The sequence below is a fragment of the Petaurus breviceps genome, unplaced genomic scaffold, assembly GCF_028583685.1.
Source record: "Petaurus breviceps papuanus isolate PSGF00001 unplaced genomic scaffold, PetGlider_PUasm1.0 90775, whole genome shotgun sequence".
Taxonomy (NCBI): domain Eukaryota; kingdom Metazoa; phylum Chordata; class Mammalia; order Diprotodontia; family Petauridae; genus Petaurus; species Petaurus breviceps.
The window spans coordinates 13,664,626-13,683,082 of NW_027187342.1; the positions used below are offsets into that span (position 1 = coordinate 13,664,626).

The following is an 18,457-nucleotide window of genomic DNA, read 5'->3' on the forward strand; positions in this document are numbered from 1 at the left end:
GCTTGGTATGGCCTAAGGGTGAAACCAAGCTTTTGTAATTACTCGTTGTTGCTCAGAGACTTCTGCAATTCACTTCTCTCATTTTAACCAAACAGGAAATTAAGAAGGTCATGAATGAAACACACACACACACAAACACACACACACACAGAGGGAGAGAGACAGAGATAGAAAGAGACAGAAAGAGAGAGAGAGAGAGAGAGAGAGAGAGAGAGAGAGTGTCAGATTATAGCAAGTCATTTCCTAATCGATCAAAAGCAGTTCACAAACTTCCCAGTATACTGGGTCACTCTTTAAACATGATTGAAGTGGCTGTCTCTCCGGTAGTATGGAAAGAACTTAAGATAAGTATTGATAGGAATACAGCCAATTTACATAATGTTTCTCTTTTCATCTCTCTCTACACTCTCTTTGTGACCTCATCAATTGTTATAGGTTTAATTATGATCCTGAGGTAATGACTGCAGGCCTCTATATCCAGACCAAGTCCCTGAGTCCCACTTTGTATCACCAAGTACATATAGAGCATTTCAAACTGGATACCCCAGAGACATCTCAAATATAATATGTTTACAACAGAACTCCTTATTTTTCTCCTCAAACCCACTCTTCTAGTTAGTGTTTCCCATTTCTGTTAGGGACACCACTACTATTTCAAATCTCACAATTTTGTAAATATCCCAGTTATCTTTGAGTGGCACAGTAGATATAGTACTGGACCTAGAGTCCAGAAGACTTGAGTTCAATCCAGACCTAGTCACTTAACCTCTGCCTGCCTCAGTTTCCTCAATGCTAAAATGGGATAATGATAGCATCTGGTTTTTCTAGAGTTGTTTTAAGGATGAAATGAGATATTATTTGCAAAGTGCTGGCACTTTGTGCCTGGCACATAGTAGGTGCCTAATAAATCCTTTTTCTCCTTCCCCTTCCCTCTTCCCTTCCCTTGCATATCCATCTGCACAACTGAAAAAATCTTTCAGTACCAAGAGGCATCCTTTCAGACCTCTCAATGTCCCTGGGGCATCCAGTCTGAAATGTTCTATATGCACTTGGTGATACAAAGTGGGACTCAGAGAGAGACTTGGTCTGGATATAGAGTCCTGCAATCATTTACATCAAGATCTTAATTAAACCCATAAGAATTGATGAAGTCAAAGTGAAAATATGTTTAATGTGAAGGTATATATAGAACCTATATCAGATTGCATGCCACCATAACAGGAGAGGGGGAGAAAATTTGGGACTCAAAAGCTTGTAGAACTGAATGTTGTAAGCTAAAAATTAATTAGTTAATTAATTAAAAAATAAAAAAGAATCATACCTCTACCCAGATAAGACTCCAAATCCAGTGATCTGTCCGCTACAAGCAGCAGTGACTCTGAGTAACCCTTTGAAAACCTGGTTATATTTTCAGCCTCTTCCCCATCTTGAGAGTTGTGACTGTGACATATTGATGCTGCTGCTCTTTCTGGTGGTGGGGTTCATATGTATATGTGGGTGTAAACAAGAGTAGCACTCTCTTATTTATCCTAAATTTACCCCTTTTGAGATTCCAAAGCTATCTTTCCATGCTATGTACAATATTAACTGACTTTCCCATCTGGGGCAACACTAAGGCTATCTGTTTTTAATACAGTAGTTCAAACTGTTCATTGCTCTTGCTGTTCATGTTTCACTTATTATGAGTAATGGGCAAATTCTTTGTAGGTGGGCCCTGAGGCAGTTTTGCAAAGGGTGTAATTTTTTAAAATATTGGACATAAATAAAATGATGCGTTTGTGTGTATGCTGCAAAAAAAAAAAAAGAATTGATGAGGTCACAAAGGTGTAGAGAGGAATAAAAAGAGAAACATTATGTAAATTGACTATTCCTATCAATACTCATCTTAAGTACTTCCCACATTACTGGAGAATCAACCACTTCAGTCACTTTCAAAGAGTGACCTAGGTCCTCCCTATATCTGGTCTGGAATATTACAGTAGCCTTCCAATAGGTCTTCCTACTTCAGTTCTCTTGCCACTCCAAGCAATCCTCCACACAACTGCTAACTGATTTTTAAAAATATCACATGCGACCATGTCACTTCCCCACACGGTAAATTCATTGTTCCCTATTGGCTCCAGGATAAAATAGAAATATAAATTCCTCTGTCTTGAAAAGCCTTCATAGCTTGGCCCTACGTGCCTTGGCAGACTTCTTGTACATTATACCTGTTTTCTCATCCTATGGTTAGACCAAACTGTTCCTCACACACGGCACTCCATCTCTCATCTCTGTCTGCTCTGGTGTCTTCAGTGTCTCAAATGTATTCCAACTGTATCCTCACCAGCACCTCATGGAAGATCTCATTTCTTTCAAGACACACCTCAATTTATACTTGAAGCCTTTCCTGATCTCTCTCCCAACCCTGCTAATGCTCTCCCTTCCTAATATATATGTAAATGTGTATATGGATGTATGTATGTGTGTGTGTCTCCAGGGAAAATATAAGCTCCTTGGGAATGGGAATTGTTTCTTTTTTATTGCACAGTGCCTGCCATATAGTGAGCATTTAATGAATGCTTATTGATTGATTGATTGATTTCACACATATAAACCCCACATATCTATTAATGCCAGGAAAAAGCAGGTAGACAAATGCTGCTTTAAGGTGAAGTTGTATGAAGAAGTTAGTTATAATCAAAGGCTTCTTATTAATTAATGGAGAAGAAGGTAGAGAGAATTAGTATACATTCTTCTAGAAGGATAGAGCTGGCTTTTCAACCTTTCTCTCCTCTGTCTATAATTCAACATAATTTAACAATAATTTACTAAATGTTTATCATAATATTTCCATGGAAGCCACAAGGAACATATATGTATATGCATGTATAAATATGTATGTGTGTATATATATAATATATATGTGACACTGGTTCATTGCTGTATCTATAGCTACATAAGACATTGGTTCTCTGCCTTTAAGAAAATTACAATTTTGGGGTGGGGGAAGGGAGGCAAGAGATGCATAGAGAGTATGAGATTTTAAAAAAGGATACCAGATCTATTATTTCACTGGTATAGGAAACTACCCTTGAGAAAAAAACCCTTCTACGAATGCAGAACTGCAACTGGCAGTCTTAGAGAGTTGTCTAAGGGCACCTAGAGGTTGTCAGAGTCTCTCTCACTGTAGAGTAGTGACTAATGCCTCCCCACAGGGAGGGCTGAAATCCTGCTTGAGCGGGGAGGGCACAAAACAATCACAATTATTGAATATGTTTGAGTGCAATTCCTGCAGAAATACCTTCACTTTTTTTTTCCAACGAAAGCAATGTTCAAATCAAAATTAACAAAAGTGAAACTAACTGTGTATTTTCTCCAACTGACACTAGATGCAGCACAATAACTATTTAGTATGGTATTTCTGAATAAGGTCAAATTTGAAACTGATTTGGTATGATCTGTTACCATCACTGCTACTCAGTTTAACCTGATAAAGTAATTGAGTTGTTTTACTAGACTGTTTGTCACATACATGAAGTATGTAAACTTGAGGCTAAACAATTTTTGTGTGGAAGTTTAATGTACCATATTTCTCCAGATCATTCATTCATCTCAACAACATCAGGAACAATATAATTAACTAGTTAAAAAAAAAAACAAACCAAAACCACAACTCTAAAATCAAAATAACTTAAGAACATTAATAGATAATCATTTGGAATTATCAATAATTAAATTTAAATTTAACTATTTTAAATTTTTTATTATCTCTAATTTTTAAATTAAATTTTCATTATATCTAATTCTTCAAAAGTGAAATAATAGCTCTGATATTTGGTTTGACTCTATCACCCAACATGTTATCCATCCCCTAGTTCTGTGCCATCTGAAAATTTGATAAGCATGTCTTCTATATCTTTATGCAAGTCACTGGTAAAAATGTGAAACAGAATAGGACCGAGCTGAGACCCCTGAAGTATTCCACTATAGACTTCTTTTTTGGTTGACACTGAACCATTAATAACTACTCTTTGGATCAATCCATCCAAACATTTCTCAATCCACCTAATCATGTAGTCATCTGCTTAGCTTCTCTCCATATTGTCAACAAGTTTAGCAAGAGAGGCTTTGTTAAATGCTTTGTTAAAATCTGAGTAAACTTTGTCTAACTGATGGCCTCCCAAAGACTGACTTCATTATGAGGGCATCTCAATAATAGCAGTCTCCAGTGAGGAACCTCAGAACAGCTATCTTTTGCTTTTTTCTAGTTCTTCACTAGAGGTTTTAAGTTCCTCTGCTGTCAGCAAATTAATAATAAACATAGAATAACAGGTTTACTAGAGGGCATGCAAAAAACAGAAAGACTTGTCCTCAAACCCAGTTAGTAAGGAATTGTTATAGCTCCCTATATCTTGAATGGCATTGCCTTCTCCTCCCCTAACGGTTGTTACAGTTCCCCAAAATTTACAACACTGACAGGTAACAATGTCCTCATATAATAAGTTGGGTTCAAGCCGTTTGATAAAGAGCTGAGGCTGGGTCTTGTTCCCTACTTCCTTAGAAGATATGCTTGTTTCTTTTTCTGGTGTTTGCTACTTGATCCCAGCTTCTGACCACCACCACTGCTCTTCAGTCCTATGATCATCCTGGCTTTTGCAGACTCAGGCTAGGCCTAGGATTCTTTGACCCTTACATGGCAGCTGTTGCCATTTTCTGTCCCTTGGTGGCTTTGTCACTGGTAGACCCCTTCTTCATCCTGTGCACATACCAGAATTTTCTTATCCTTTTTTAATGTTATAGAAAATGCTTGAATCCTTTTGGTCATCATCCCATGGTGTTATGAGAGAAGACTGCTCAAACAATTTTTCATGCATGTTCACTACCTTTATCCATAGCATTCCCTTGATTTGCTAGTTTATTAACTCTGCCAGAAGAGGAAATTAGGTTTACATTCCATGACTAGTTTTTGGTGAAGCCATGTTGACTTTTTGTGATCACCATGCCATTTTATTGATATTCACTAACTATTTTTTAAGACCAAATTTTAGAATTTTCTATTCTACACCCCTTTTGTTAAAAATCTGAACAGCATCCTCCATTCTTCATTCCTAAACACCTCCCCCATTCTTCATGATTTGTTTTTAAAGTAAAATTTGGTTGATGTATTTTGTTTTTACTTACATTTCCTTGTATATCCCTCCTCTTCCTCTGTTTCAGAAAGTCATCCCACAGGAACAAAAAAATTTTTTAAGAGAAAAAGGAAAGAGATTAAGAAGGTAAAACCATCAGGAAAATGAATTTACACATAAAAAAGAAATCTGGAAATATATTTAATCTTCCATACACATGGACTTTCACCTCTGCAAAGAAGGTAAGTGTCTTTCCATATATCTTTTTTGAATCCACACATTGTTTTTGCACTTTTTAAAAAAATTGTTCAATGGTTGTCTTTTCCATTTATATTGTTTTCATTGTGTAAATTGTTTTCTTAGCTTTACTCGCTTCACCTTATATAACTTCATATAAGTTTTTCCATGCTTCTCTGATTTTTATCATATTAATAATTTCTTACATATACATCATTCCTCACTATTACATTTATATGTCACAATTTGTTTAGTTATTCCTCAGTTGATGGGCATCTACTTTGTTTCCAATTCTTTGCTATCACAAAAAGTACTATTATAAATATTTTTGTGTATATGGGGACTTTCTTCTTATTGATGGCTTCCTAGTGGTATAAATCCAGTAATAGAATCTCAGGTTATAAGGGTATGGACATTTTAGTCTCTTTAGTTATATAATTCCAAATTGCTTTCCAAAATGGTGGTTTCATTTCACAGCTCCACTAACAACGTATTAGTATGCCTGTCATTCTAGAACCACTCTAACATTGATCATTCTTATCTTCTGTCATTTTTGTCAATTTGCTGGGTATAAGGTCAAACTTCAGGGTTGTTTTGATTTGCATTTCTTTTATTATTAGTTTTTGGGGGCACTCTTTCATATATTTAGGGGCTGTTAATATTTTGCATTTCTTCTTTTGAGAACTGTATGTTTCTATCTTTTGAGCACTCATTTTGGAGAATGAATGACTTTTGGTATATATTTCTATTAGTTGCCTATGTCTCTTAGATACCAAATCCTCATAAATTTGATAGAAAGATTTTCCCCTGTCTTGACCATTTTCTTCTTATCCTAGATGCATTAATTTTGTTTGGAGAGAATCTCCATGATCTTACAAAAATCACTAATGATAGTTCAGCAATTATATTACTCATTGACTTCAGCGTTAGCTCTCCTGACACTATTCTCACAAGATTAGACCAGACTTTTGTATTTATCCTCTGCTACTCAGTCTTGCTTCTCTTTCTGTATGTATCTTTCAAAAGTCTCTTTTGGTTTGTGAGTTCCCCAAATATCCACATCAGTCTATTTAGGATATTTCCTCCTTTCTTCCTCATTGAAATTGTTTCTCTTTCTTACTGCAGAATTTAATTTATAAAAAACTTATTATTCTTCCTGAGCTGACTTCCCTATGGAATTTTAGTTCCTGGAATCTCACCCTTGCTTTCTCTGCATACCTTGATATCTATTCTCCCAAAATTGGGGAGTATGACTATGATCAGCTTTCCTTTCCTCTCTATCACTAATTCTAATATAGAATAGTCACTTCCTCCCAAGGTTCCCATACTTTCTGCTTGATAATTAATTCCTCCATGTTGGTGAGAATTAAGCCCTGAAATAGAAAGATCGGTGTTTTTCATTGATCCTCCACTTTTTGAAGGATCAAATTATCATTAAGCCCTCAACAGTGGTCTTCAATACATGGCAGGAAGAGGGAATCTATGATGGTCTTCTAAGAGGCTCCCCTTCCCCCCATGATTTGATGTATAAGAATACCAAGAACCTGTGGATGGAATGCCTGTGTCTGTTATAATTTTAATCAAAGTAGTAGCTTTGGGAAGCAGAAGAGGGCCTTGAGTTTTAAAGGGAGGTGCAGGGTTTTGCTCAAGTTTGATTGGTTTTCCACTTCTGATATCACCAGGCAAGAATGTTCCAAATAGCTAGGAAGTGAGACATTTCTAGTATGAAATGTTCCTGGCAGATTCCAGAAGAGGGAAGGGGGAGACAGACAGGTGATGGGTATGTGGGTAGTTCAGAGATGGCAGGCTAGAGAAAAACTAGGCATTCCACAACTCCCAGAAAACAGAAACTACAACAGTAATAAAGGAAAAGCAGAAGTTAAAAAAAAAAAAACCTAGCTTTCAAATTAGGCAAGAGGTGAGAAATGCATGATACAATAAAGAATATTGAAAAGAAAAATAGATTTAGTTTCCAATGAATTACTACTAATTCTTTGATGAATCACTGTTTTTTGAGGGTGAGAATCTCAAAAGTAAATGAGGGTTGGTGAGTGTGGTGAAGTACTAGAGGCCATATGCTCAAATAATTCCTCTTCCCATCTCTAACCCCACATACACAGCCAGCCACACACCTGCACTCAGTTTTAAATCAAATATAGGGGGAAAGGGAGGACATTGTGAGAGCAAATATGGTAATGATCATGAAAATCAACTCATCTATTTATATTTAAGGAACTGAAGCATGAGAATAGTGAGCACACACTCATAAAAAAAATTGAAATCTTAGTATGTGAAAACTCAGAAAGCAGTCATTCAATCTAAAAGTTTCAAGTTTAGGCTTTCTTTTTTAACCTTCCTGATTAGATCATATAGGCCCTATAACAAAGCATTTCTTATATAATGCTGATCAAGTTGAACTTTTAAAAAGTGAAAGTGTTCAGACACCACAGTCAATTTGGTTTTTATAACTACATGAGTAAAATCCAATATTCACAAATAATGGGAGCCATGAATGACTAGTTGAGATATAAAATCAACATATTTCAGAATTAGTAATATAAACATTGTCATATTAAAAGTGATAATGCATAGGAGCGGCTAGGTGGCACAGTGAATAGAGCACCGGTCCTAGAGTCAGGAGGACCTGAGTTCAAATCTGGCCTCAGACACTTAACACAAAACCTAGTCATGTGACCTTGGGCAAGTCACTTCTTAACCCCAACTGCCCTCCAAAAAGTAAAAAAAAAAAAAGTTATAATGCTATCCTTCAAAAAAAAACTAGAGAAGAAACAATAACCTCCCCAAATAAACACCAGATTTAAAATTCTGAAAATCAGGGAAAAGATTAACAAAATTAGGAGTAAATAATGAAGAATAAGGGAAATTATTAGAAACTATTCTGTTCTCTTATATGCCAATAAGCTAGATGAATGGATGAACTCTTACAAAAATATAAAATGCGTAGAGAAACATAATAAGAAATACATCATCTAAGGAACCCAATCTCAGGAAAAAAAAATTGAACAAGTCATAAATGAGCTCCCAAATGACATGGGGTAAAGGGAGACCCCATACTCAGGATCACATGGATTTACGAATGGATTCTATCAAATATTCGAAGAACAATTAATTTCAGGATTATACATACTGTTTGAAAAAATAAGAAAAAAAAGATTCAACCGAATTCCTTCTTTAATACAATTATATTCTTAACTCCTAAAGCAGGGAGAATCAAAAAAGAGAAAGATAGCTGTAGACCAGTAATTCTTAACTTGGGGTTGAGGAACTTAGTTCTTTAAGAACATTTTTTTTTGATAACTATATTTCAGCATAATTGGTTTCCTTTGTAATCCTGTGTATGTTATTTTATACATTTAAAAACATTATTCTGAAAAGAAGCCCATAGGCTGCACTAGATTGATAAAGGGCTCCCTGATACAAGATTTAAGAGCATCTGCTATAAATCAATATTTCTAACAAACACTGATGCAAAAATTTTTAATAAAATATTAGCAAGAAGCTATAGTAACAAATCACAAAGATTCATACTATGCCCATTTTGGAATTAAGCCAAAAATTAAGGGTTGGTTTAATATTAAAAATGTCAACATAATAGATCATAGTGAGGATTGAGAAAGAGGCAGTGGATGTGGCAACTAAGAGATCATTAGTAACTTTGGAAAAAGCAGTTTTGGTGGAACAATAAGCCAGCTTGTAAGGGGTTAAGAAGAAAGTGAGAGGAGAGAAAGTGTAGGCACTTAATTGGCATTTTCAAGAAGTTTTTAACTACAAAGGACATCAGAAATATAGGACAATAGTTAGCAGGGATGAAAAGATCAAGTGAGGGTTTTTTTCAGGATAGGGGAGAATATTTGTAATCAGTAGGAAATGAGGAGAGACAGAGAGAGAGAGACAGACAGAGAGAGAGAGAGAGAGAGAGAGAGAGAGAGAGAGAGAGAGAGAGATTGAAAATAAGTAAAAAAGGAGGTTGACAGAGGGACCAATCTGTTGGAAGAGATAGAACAGAAAGAGATCACTTATACAAAGGGAGGTGTTATCCTTGGAAGGGGTAAGGCCCACTTCATCGTGTGAGATAGAGATGAAGGAGGAGAAAATGACAGAAAGAATCTGAGTGACACAAAATGAGAAAGAAAAAAGAAGAGGGTCCTTATACTGAAGGACAAATATTTTTTCCTGTAAAATGTGAGAGAAAGTTCTCAGCTTAGAGAGTAGGGGAAGGGGAAGTTATGGGAGATTTGAGGCAGAATGCGAAGATTTAGAAGAGATTTTGTGGCGAGTGGGATAGTGAGTTTTAGTAAGGGAACTTTAGTAAGATTGTCTAGCAGTAGTGAGGGGTTATGTAACACAAGGTTAGAGGTTAGAGCCTATGTAAAAAAATTTGAAGTTAGAGGTTACTTAGAGATTAGAGGCTATGTAACATAAATTTTCAGTGGACCCAGTCAGAATGGTTGTGTGATTTTCTTTACTTTCATTTAACAGTATTTGTGCAATGGCAATGAATGATGGGAATGAGCCAAAGTTGAGGCTTGGCTTGGAATAATCAGCAATGTGATAAGGGAGCTAGGAATTTAAGAGAGGAGGAGAATGTAGAAATGAATTGATTCACCAAGGAGTCAAGATGGGGAGAAGAGCATGGCTAGTGTAGAGAAGATGGACTGGGAGACAATTTCGGGGCCCAGGGATTGGAGGTCATGGTGAAGATGAAGAGTAGGGCTATGTAAGGGAAGGTTGAAAGACAGGTGAAAAGCCAATAGATTATGGTCAGACAAAGGTAATTTAGAATTCTTGAACATGAACGTGGTACATTTGAGGGTGATGGCAAGATTGAAGGTATTCATGAGTGTGGCTAAAGGAGGGTGGAGGAGTAGCTGATGGGAGGTGAATAGATTAAGGCACTGAATGTATTGTATTTAGAGTACTTCAGGGAGAATTGATATATCTGTTGAAATCCCCTAATAGGAGGGCAGAAGTTGGGGAGGAGAGAATAATTGTAAGCCAGGTATTGGGTTCATTGAGGAAGGAATGGGGATGACCCTTGTCTATAGATAACAGGTACCAAGATTTCGATTGGGTAGAAAATATAAATAGCATGATCCTCAAAGGAAGAGAGGTTACTGAGTGATGGAGGAAGGGGAAGAACCAGAAAGTGGCAGTGAGGATCAAGGAGTATTCCAATTTCCCCACTTCAACTAGCAGACTGAGTAGAATGAGTAAAGGTTTAGCTAGTACTGGAGTCCAGGGAGGCTGTGTCATCGAAGGAAAGATCAAGTCTTCTTTTCTGAGGACCATAGGACATAAGTTATTTGCCCGAGGTTACATACCTGGGAAGTAGGAGTCCTCAGATTAAACTGAGGTCTTGGGGTGGCTAGGTGGTGCAGTGAATAGAACACCAGCCCTGGAGTCAGGAGGACCTGAGTTCAAATTCAGCCTCAGACACTTAATACAAAAACTAGCCATGTGACCTTGGGCAAGTCACTTAACCCCAATTGCCCTCCAAAAAAAATTAAAGTGAGGTCTTTTGCTTCCCAAGTCCAAGTTTATTCCACCATGCCATGATACTTCCCAACACACACCTCTGATATTAGGTAACACTTTTGAATTTGTTAGCTAAATAGGAAGATTAGTAACATTAGCATGGATAGCTAGGTGGTGCATTGGATAGAGATCTGGGCCTGGAGTCAGGAGGTCTTGAGTTCAAATATGACCTCAAACACTTGTTTGTTGTGTGACCATGGACAAGCCACTTAACCCCGTTTACCTCAGTTTCCTAATCTATAAAATGAGCTGGAAAGGAAATGGCAAACTACTCCAGTATCTTTGCCAAGAAAACCCCAAATGGGGTCATGAAGAGTTAGCCATGACAGAAAATCACTGAACAATAATCAATGTTAGTATAGCACTCAATGCAAGGCTTTATACAAGAAAGTAGGTCCTCAACATGTCTTTGCTGAACCAATGAATGAAAAAATGAACAATATATGAATGTTGGTTATTCATGGTGCTATCACTTTTTAAGAATCACAAACCACGGGGCGGCTAGGTGGTGCAGTGAATAGAGCACCGGGCCCTGGAGTCAGGAAGACCTGAGTTCAAATCTGACCTCAGACACTTAACACACAAAAAAAACTATCCGTGTGACCTTGGGCAAGTTACTCACCCCAATTACCCTCCAAAAAGCAAAAAAAAAAAAAAAAGAATCATAAATTACTATGTGTGGGGGCGGCTAGGTGGCTCACTGAACAGAGCACTGGCCCTAGAGTCAGGAGGACCTGAGTTCAAATTTGGCCTCAGACACTTGACACACTTACTAGTTGTGTGACCTTAGGCAAGTCACTTAACCCCAATTGTCTTGCCTTCCCCCCTCCAAAAAAAAAAACCAAAACTTTAAACTACTGTGTAGAAAGGTGCTCAATATTGACCTTGTCTCTATGGTAAAAGAAAAGGGTGATTATTTTATTAAATCCCCAGACTACCCTGACTTAAGGGTAATCAGTCACATTCAAATCACAGATAAGAAAAAATTTTCTTTAGAAAAAAAAAAGAAATATTTGAAGTTATGAGATAGTTTAGTTATTGATTTATTATAGAAATTATCAGCAATAATAGCAATGTCTTCAAGCAGCATGCTACTGCCTAAGAACTGAAAATTAATTAAAATATTTTAAAAATATGTTTTAAGTAGCTTTTTACATAAAATTAGAATATCTTTTAGGCTATCAATTAATTCACAAAATATTCAGCAGCTCCTCAATGGTAACTGTGGTGATTAAGGATCTGAGAAGATTGAATCTCTCTACTCTGGGCTCCCTCAATCCCTTTAGTCTACAACTGAAATCTACTCTTATGTTTTGTTTTGCTTTTTTGCTTTTTGAAGGGGGGAAGGTAAGGCAAATGAGGTTAAGTGACTTGCCCAAGGTCACAGGGCTGCTTAACTCTGTCTCATTTGTAAAATGGGTATAATACCAATACCTATCTCCCAAAGTTGTTATAAGGATAAAATTAGATAATATTTGTAAAGTACTTTACAAATTTTAAGGTGCCATAAACATGTTAGTTATTATTATTAGTGTAGTAATAGTAGTAGTAGTAGTAGTAGTAGTAGTAGTAGTAGTAGTAGTTGCTATCCACCCCTGAAAATGACTCTAATTCCCAGTTTCTATTTCTATCAATGGTATCACCATCCTCCCAGTTACCTCAGAATCTACTTTAATTACCAACATTTACATGATTAGAGATTAGAGATGTGGGAGGAAGAAGAAATCAAGATCCTGTAGGAAATTGGGGTGTCTAGGTGGCACAGTGAATAGAGTACTGGCCCTGGAGTCAGGAGGACCTGAGTTTACTTAACATAAAAACTAGCCTCGTGACCTTGGGCAAGTCACTTAACCCCAATTGTCCTCCAAAAAAAAAAGGCAAAAAAAAGGATCCTGTAGGAAATTAGGGGGAGAGGAGGGGAAATGAGATCAAGGGTATAGGCAGGTAGATAAGACTTAATGAGGGGCAGGGAAATACCTTGTGCTGTGACTTGAGAAGAGGATAGAATGGAGAGTGGAATTAGTGAATGGAATTTAGAAAAGCAGGAAAGGTGTTAAGCTAGTTCATGTCAGGGCCTCAGTTGGCTGTTGTCCTTTATTCTTGGAGAATCAAAATGACATCACCATGTTAGGATCAAATTACAGTTTGTCGTCCAACTGTAGCTGATCAGACCAGTACAAACTCAGAATGTTCTACCACAGGTAGTCTGGATGAACAGTGGGATGGATTCTCTAAATTTGCACATTTGAGCTACTTCAATTCTGCTAATCCTTACCATGGAGGTGGAGTCCAGGAAGAAGAGATTAGGTTGGGGGTTGGAAGAAAAGGATAGGAACACAAACTGTAGGAAGACAGGGAGTTTCAAAGATTTCAGAGCAGCCCAAAGGCCCAGTTGAGGAAAATGCTTCTCGGCTATCTATATGCACAAATACTACAGCCTTGTTTTTCTGTGGAATGAGTGAACCATGTATCCAATGTACCAAATACACTCTGCTCTTATTTATTTTTCTTTGGGGTTTATTTTATTTGTTTATTTATTGAATTTTGACAATAAACTCTGAATTTAAGCCCTAGAAGTTTTAATCTTCTATTTAAGTAATAGAAGGAGCAAAAATGTATAGTAAGTAGCAAACAGCTCTCAACGCAGTGCCGAGCACATAGAAAGCTCTTGCTGCTGTTCAGTCATTTTCACTTATATCAGACTCTTCCTGACCCAATTCTTGTCAAGGTTACTGGAGTGTTTTGCCATTTCCTTCTCCAACTCATTTTACAGATGAGAGAACTGAGGCAAACAGAGAAAAGTGACTTACCCAGAATCATACAGCTAGTAAGTGTCTGGGGATGCATTTGAATTTAGGTCTTTCTGATTCTAGTTCAATCCACTGCACCGTCTAGCTGTAAACACTTAATACATATTTATTGCTTGATAAAACATTCCTCTGGAAACATAAAGCTGTATCTATTATCTAGTAAGCCAACTTTTAAAAGGGTACTTTCCTTTCAAAACTTAAAAAAAAAAAGTCATTCTATTTAAAGGGGAAAGGAAATGTACTGAAATTAAAAAAAATAAATGCATTTTTTACATTGTGCAAATATTGGTGGTATAACAGTGTAATGGACAAATACAATGGACATGACAGCAAAGCCAATTATAATTTGATAGGAGTGTTTATTAACCTCGGTGACTGCCTCCCCAGTAGGGAAGACAGCATTGAATTTTCTGAAAGGTATACTTTTATAGAGCTAGGTGTTGCTAATCAACAAAATGTGGTTCCAAGGGGGAGGTGGGGGGGTGGGGTGGGGGTGTACCATTTCTAGTAAAGTCTTGGGTACCTGACAAGAACATCTGGGGTGTGTTTCTAGCTACACAGGTGAAACGTTCCCTCACTATTGTTGCCTATTAGGTGGTTTCCAGGGACCCTGGTAGGGGTCCCCTTCTAGCAGGTTTAGGGGGCTTTGGTGTATAATTTCTGGTGGGCACTTCAATAGCAAGAGAAAGTAGTAATGGTATCAAACTCAAATAGAGACAAATCTTTGGGGCTTGCTAATTGATTTAGAAAATCACAAATTAACATGTTCGTATTGTATGTGTTTGGGTAGCTAGGTGGCACAGTGGATAGAGTGCTGGGCCTGGAGCCAGCAAGACTCATCTTCCTGGATTCAAATATGGCCTCAGGCACTTACCAGGGGTGTTACCCTGGCCAAATCATTTAACCCTGTTTGCCTCAGTTTCTTCATCTGTAAAATGAGCTGGAGAAGGAAACTGCAAGCCATTCCAGTATCACTGCCAAGAAAAAACCCAAATGGGGTCACGAAGAGTAAGACACAACTGAAAAAATAACTGAACAACATTATATATTGTATTTTTATTTTTTTGTTACACATTATCTAATTAGATTTTAATCCATTTGAGAGACACACTCTTTAGGTAGGGGATAGGGAGCTAGCCTTGAAGTCAAGAAAACTTGTTTCAAGTCCTGCCTCTGGCATAAATTGGCTGAATGACTATGGGCAAGTCATTTAATCTCTTAAGGGTCTGTCGGATTCTTTCAGGCTATAAATTGCAGAGCACATACCAACTGTACTGATAAAGGGAGTTTTCTCCCTGCAGGTTCCCTCCACCAGTGAAATCATAGCCCATGGAAAACAATCCAGCAAAATTGACAGTAAGACAATGATGTCTGTAGAGGGAGACTAGTTAATTTAAAACCCAGTCTGTCTTCTTTTTGATTATATAAAAATACATCAGTATTATTGATATTGGACATTTCAGGGAGTGGGGGAAAGCTCCAAAGTCTAAGGTTCAGCTGCTCACTGGAGAGTCATTTTTGGTAAATATATCCCTAGAGAGAGACACACACAGGGGAATATTGCCAAATAGCATGGTTTAATCATATGAAAAGTATACTTAAAACACCCACACTATGCCAGCCAGGGAGAGAGACAGAGCAGTGGGCATAATTCAGTCAAAAATCCCTTGTGCCAGTATTTTCTAGTGCAAGAGTTGCTAACTTTTGGGTTGTTTTTTGTTTGTTTGTTTTTGTGCAATGGAACCCTTTTACAATCTAGTGGAACCTTTGAACACCTTCTCAGAATAATGTTTTTAAGTAATTGGAGGAAATACTAAACTTCAGTTCAAGGCTAGTGAAAATAAGGATGTAATATTTTCCCTATCCAAGTTCCCAGGCTCTAAAATCTATGTATGGACTCCTTGAGCATCTATGGATGCCAGTGAAGAATCACAGTTCTAGTGGTATTTGTATGCTTTGCTTTTGCTTGAAAGGGCATCCAAAGTGCATCTTCCCCAAAGTAAAGGACCCAAATTAGGCACTTGATGCATGAATAAGGGTAGTAGCCTACATTCTCAAACTAAGCAATGGACCCAATCCTATCTCAGCCAAAATGGGAGGTAAATTAACTCTTCCAGTTCTGAACTTCAGAGTGTGGTTACTTACCAGATCAGCTCTCCTGAAAATAATCTATAGCCTTGAGGTGAACAACTACCTCTCTCTTTTATCAGCGTCTTAAGACTTTGATTCTTTGTTTCCTGTGTTAAAGTGTTGTCTGTGTTCTTGCCCCAGACCACAGAACAAACCACTGACAGAAATAGATGGTAGATTCTGGATCAATGTGGAGTAGTTTGCCAGTTTAAAAGTTTGCTAGAGCCCGACAGGGTTGTTCTTGACACTACTAGTGACCATGCAGGAAATAAAAAAGCAACCAAACAGGAAGTAGGTGGAGTAGACCATAGAGGCAGGAAATGTTTGAGTCTGGTGAAATTTCTGCCTATCCACAGAATACATTATTAGTGCCAGGCAGCAAGTCATTTAGGGTCTAGCCTTGATTTGTATACATGTCCAAGGAAGGAAAGAGAAGGAAAGAAAAGTTCTTAAAGTAAATGGATAGAGGAACTACTTTTTCTCATCATACGAGTAATTGTATAAATCAAAGAATGGGCATCTACTGTTGTGTGTTTCCTATAAAGAGCAGCTTATTTAAATTTTAGGTATTTAACCTAAGAGGACAGGGAACCCAATTACATATTAGAGCCATTGTACTTAATTACATAGGACAAGTAGTTTTCCAGTTAAAGGACCCTGTATTATAAAACTAAATAGTTTATCAATCAGGTCAGCAAGCATAGTTAAGGTTCTTTATCTTGGCTTCAAAGGTCTTTTACTTTAGGCATTACTTAGGTCACACTTGATGGGGTACTTGCGGTGTCTATGTTTGTAACATCAGTTTGTAAAATCAATTTGTAAAACCAGTCTGTAAAATCACATTTCCCCCTCCCTAGCCTCAGAGCATTAACTCTGACCCTTCCCCCTGCCAGCACTCTGCCCAGCAGCAATTCATGAACTGTTTATTTCTGCTTGGAACAATAACAAGCTACACCTATAAATCCTTCACTAAACCATCTATAAACATTTTAGCTTAGGCAAATGTTATCTCCCCTTAGTATAATGGCCAGCTGCATCTATAAATCCTTCGATGCATTATCTGTAGGTTAACTCCTTAGCCAATTATACAGATACTGAGTCTCCATTAGCCTTGGTTCCCAAAATCCATCTTGTCAAACATGACACTGATGGGTGGCAGACTAGGCACTTCTCAGTCAGCCCTGACTGCTAGCTGACTAAGTGACGTTTCAAGCCTAAAACCACACTTCCATGCAGCCCGCCCTTGGGCTATTTGGAATTATTGGCATTATGCCTGTGCAGTTGATATTAAAAGTGCATGTTCCTTTAAGCACAGACCACTCTTTAACTCCTTCCTAATCCCATCCTTACTCCCTAGTTAGCATAATTGACACCTGATTTACTGTTCTGACTCCTTAAAAACTATACCTATGACTTCTTTAAGTTTGCAGGTTCCCTAAGAACTCTTGCCTGCTGTAAAGCATGACAATAAACTTTTACAATCCTGACTTCAAAGATTGCTTGGGCCTACTGAATTCCTTCCAGACTGAACAGCAGGGACTCTGGTCTTAGATTGGAGTCCCTGTATAACCTATTGCCATTCCCCTCATCCACACCACATGTGTGTAAATGACAATTTATTTCAATTAGTTTATTTTTCTTTCTGCATAAAATTGATAAATATCTCTACTTTTTCACCTACTCCAAAGATTCTATTACTAATAAACAATAATAAATATTTTGAGGTTTATGCCAATATGTTATAAGAAAAATACCAGAAGTCTCGAGTTGGAAGCCTTGAGGTTTCATAAATCATAGTTTTGGAGTTGGAAGGAACCTTAAGAGTCAGCTGGTATAATCTCTTCACTTTTTTTTATCTCTTCTCTTTCAGGAAGCACAATCTGAAGCCCAGAAATGTTAAATAATTTTCCCCAAGATCACACAGAAAGGGGAAAAACTAGCAAGATTTCCTTCATACCCTTATTTTCCTCCTACCTCTTTAACCGTTCCTTCTTTGTCTACTGACTTTTTATCCTCTTCTTTACTCTTCCACATGGGTGTACTACATGAATCTGTCCTTGGTCTTCTCTTCCTCCTCTCTTGATGCATGTCTCTTTCCATGGCTTCAGTTATCAGCTCTATACAGATGATTGTCAAATCTTTTTCTCCTCAATAACCCAACATCTCAGAGCTCTAATCCCATATTTCTAGGTGTCTATCAGAGATCCATGCTAGGTCCTGCCATCTCCTCAAACTCAAACACATACCAAATCGAACTCATCACCTCCTCAAAACCAGATGCTCTCCTTAGCTTTGATATTATAGTTGTGACTCCATCATCCTCTGTGGGGAGCCAAAGAGGCCTGTTTCAGGACTCAGATATTAAATCCTAATCGTGGACTTTAAAACAAGAATCTCTTTGAGATGCGACTTTTTGTCGAGTTAGCTACTGAGTTCTTTTTATGGGCTACACTTTTAAGAATGTTATTTGAGTTCTGAGATCAATAGGCTATACCCCAAGATTTTAGTTATTAAGAGCTAAAATATTTGATTCAGCACTCAGGTATCTTTGGGTGGTCAGCTCTAAACGTGACGTCTTTTGAGGATTGCAGCTTTGGCTTTGAGGTTTGCTCT

The 18,457-nt window shown here is 37.5% G+C and overlaps 1 long non-coding RNA gene across 5 annotated transcripts in view; it reads left to right on the forward strand.

Annotated features, from left to right (window-relative positions):
- LOC138146895 (uncharacterized) overlaps positions 1 to 18,457 on the forward strand; it is a 107,097-nt gene that overhangs the window by 15,482 nt on the left and 73,158 nt on the right. For all 5 annotated transcript variants that reach the window (XR_011164630.1, XR_011164633.1, XR_011164631.1 and 2 more), the window contains exon 2: positions 5,200 to 5,353. This is a non-coding gene — a long non-coding RNA (uncharacterized lncRNA). The remainder of the gene's footprint in view (positions 1 to 5,199; positions 5,354 to 18,457) is intronic.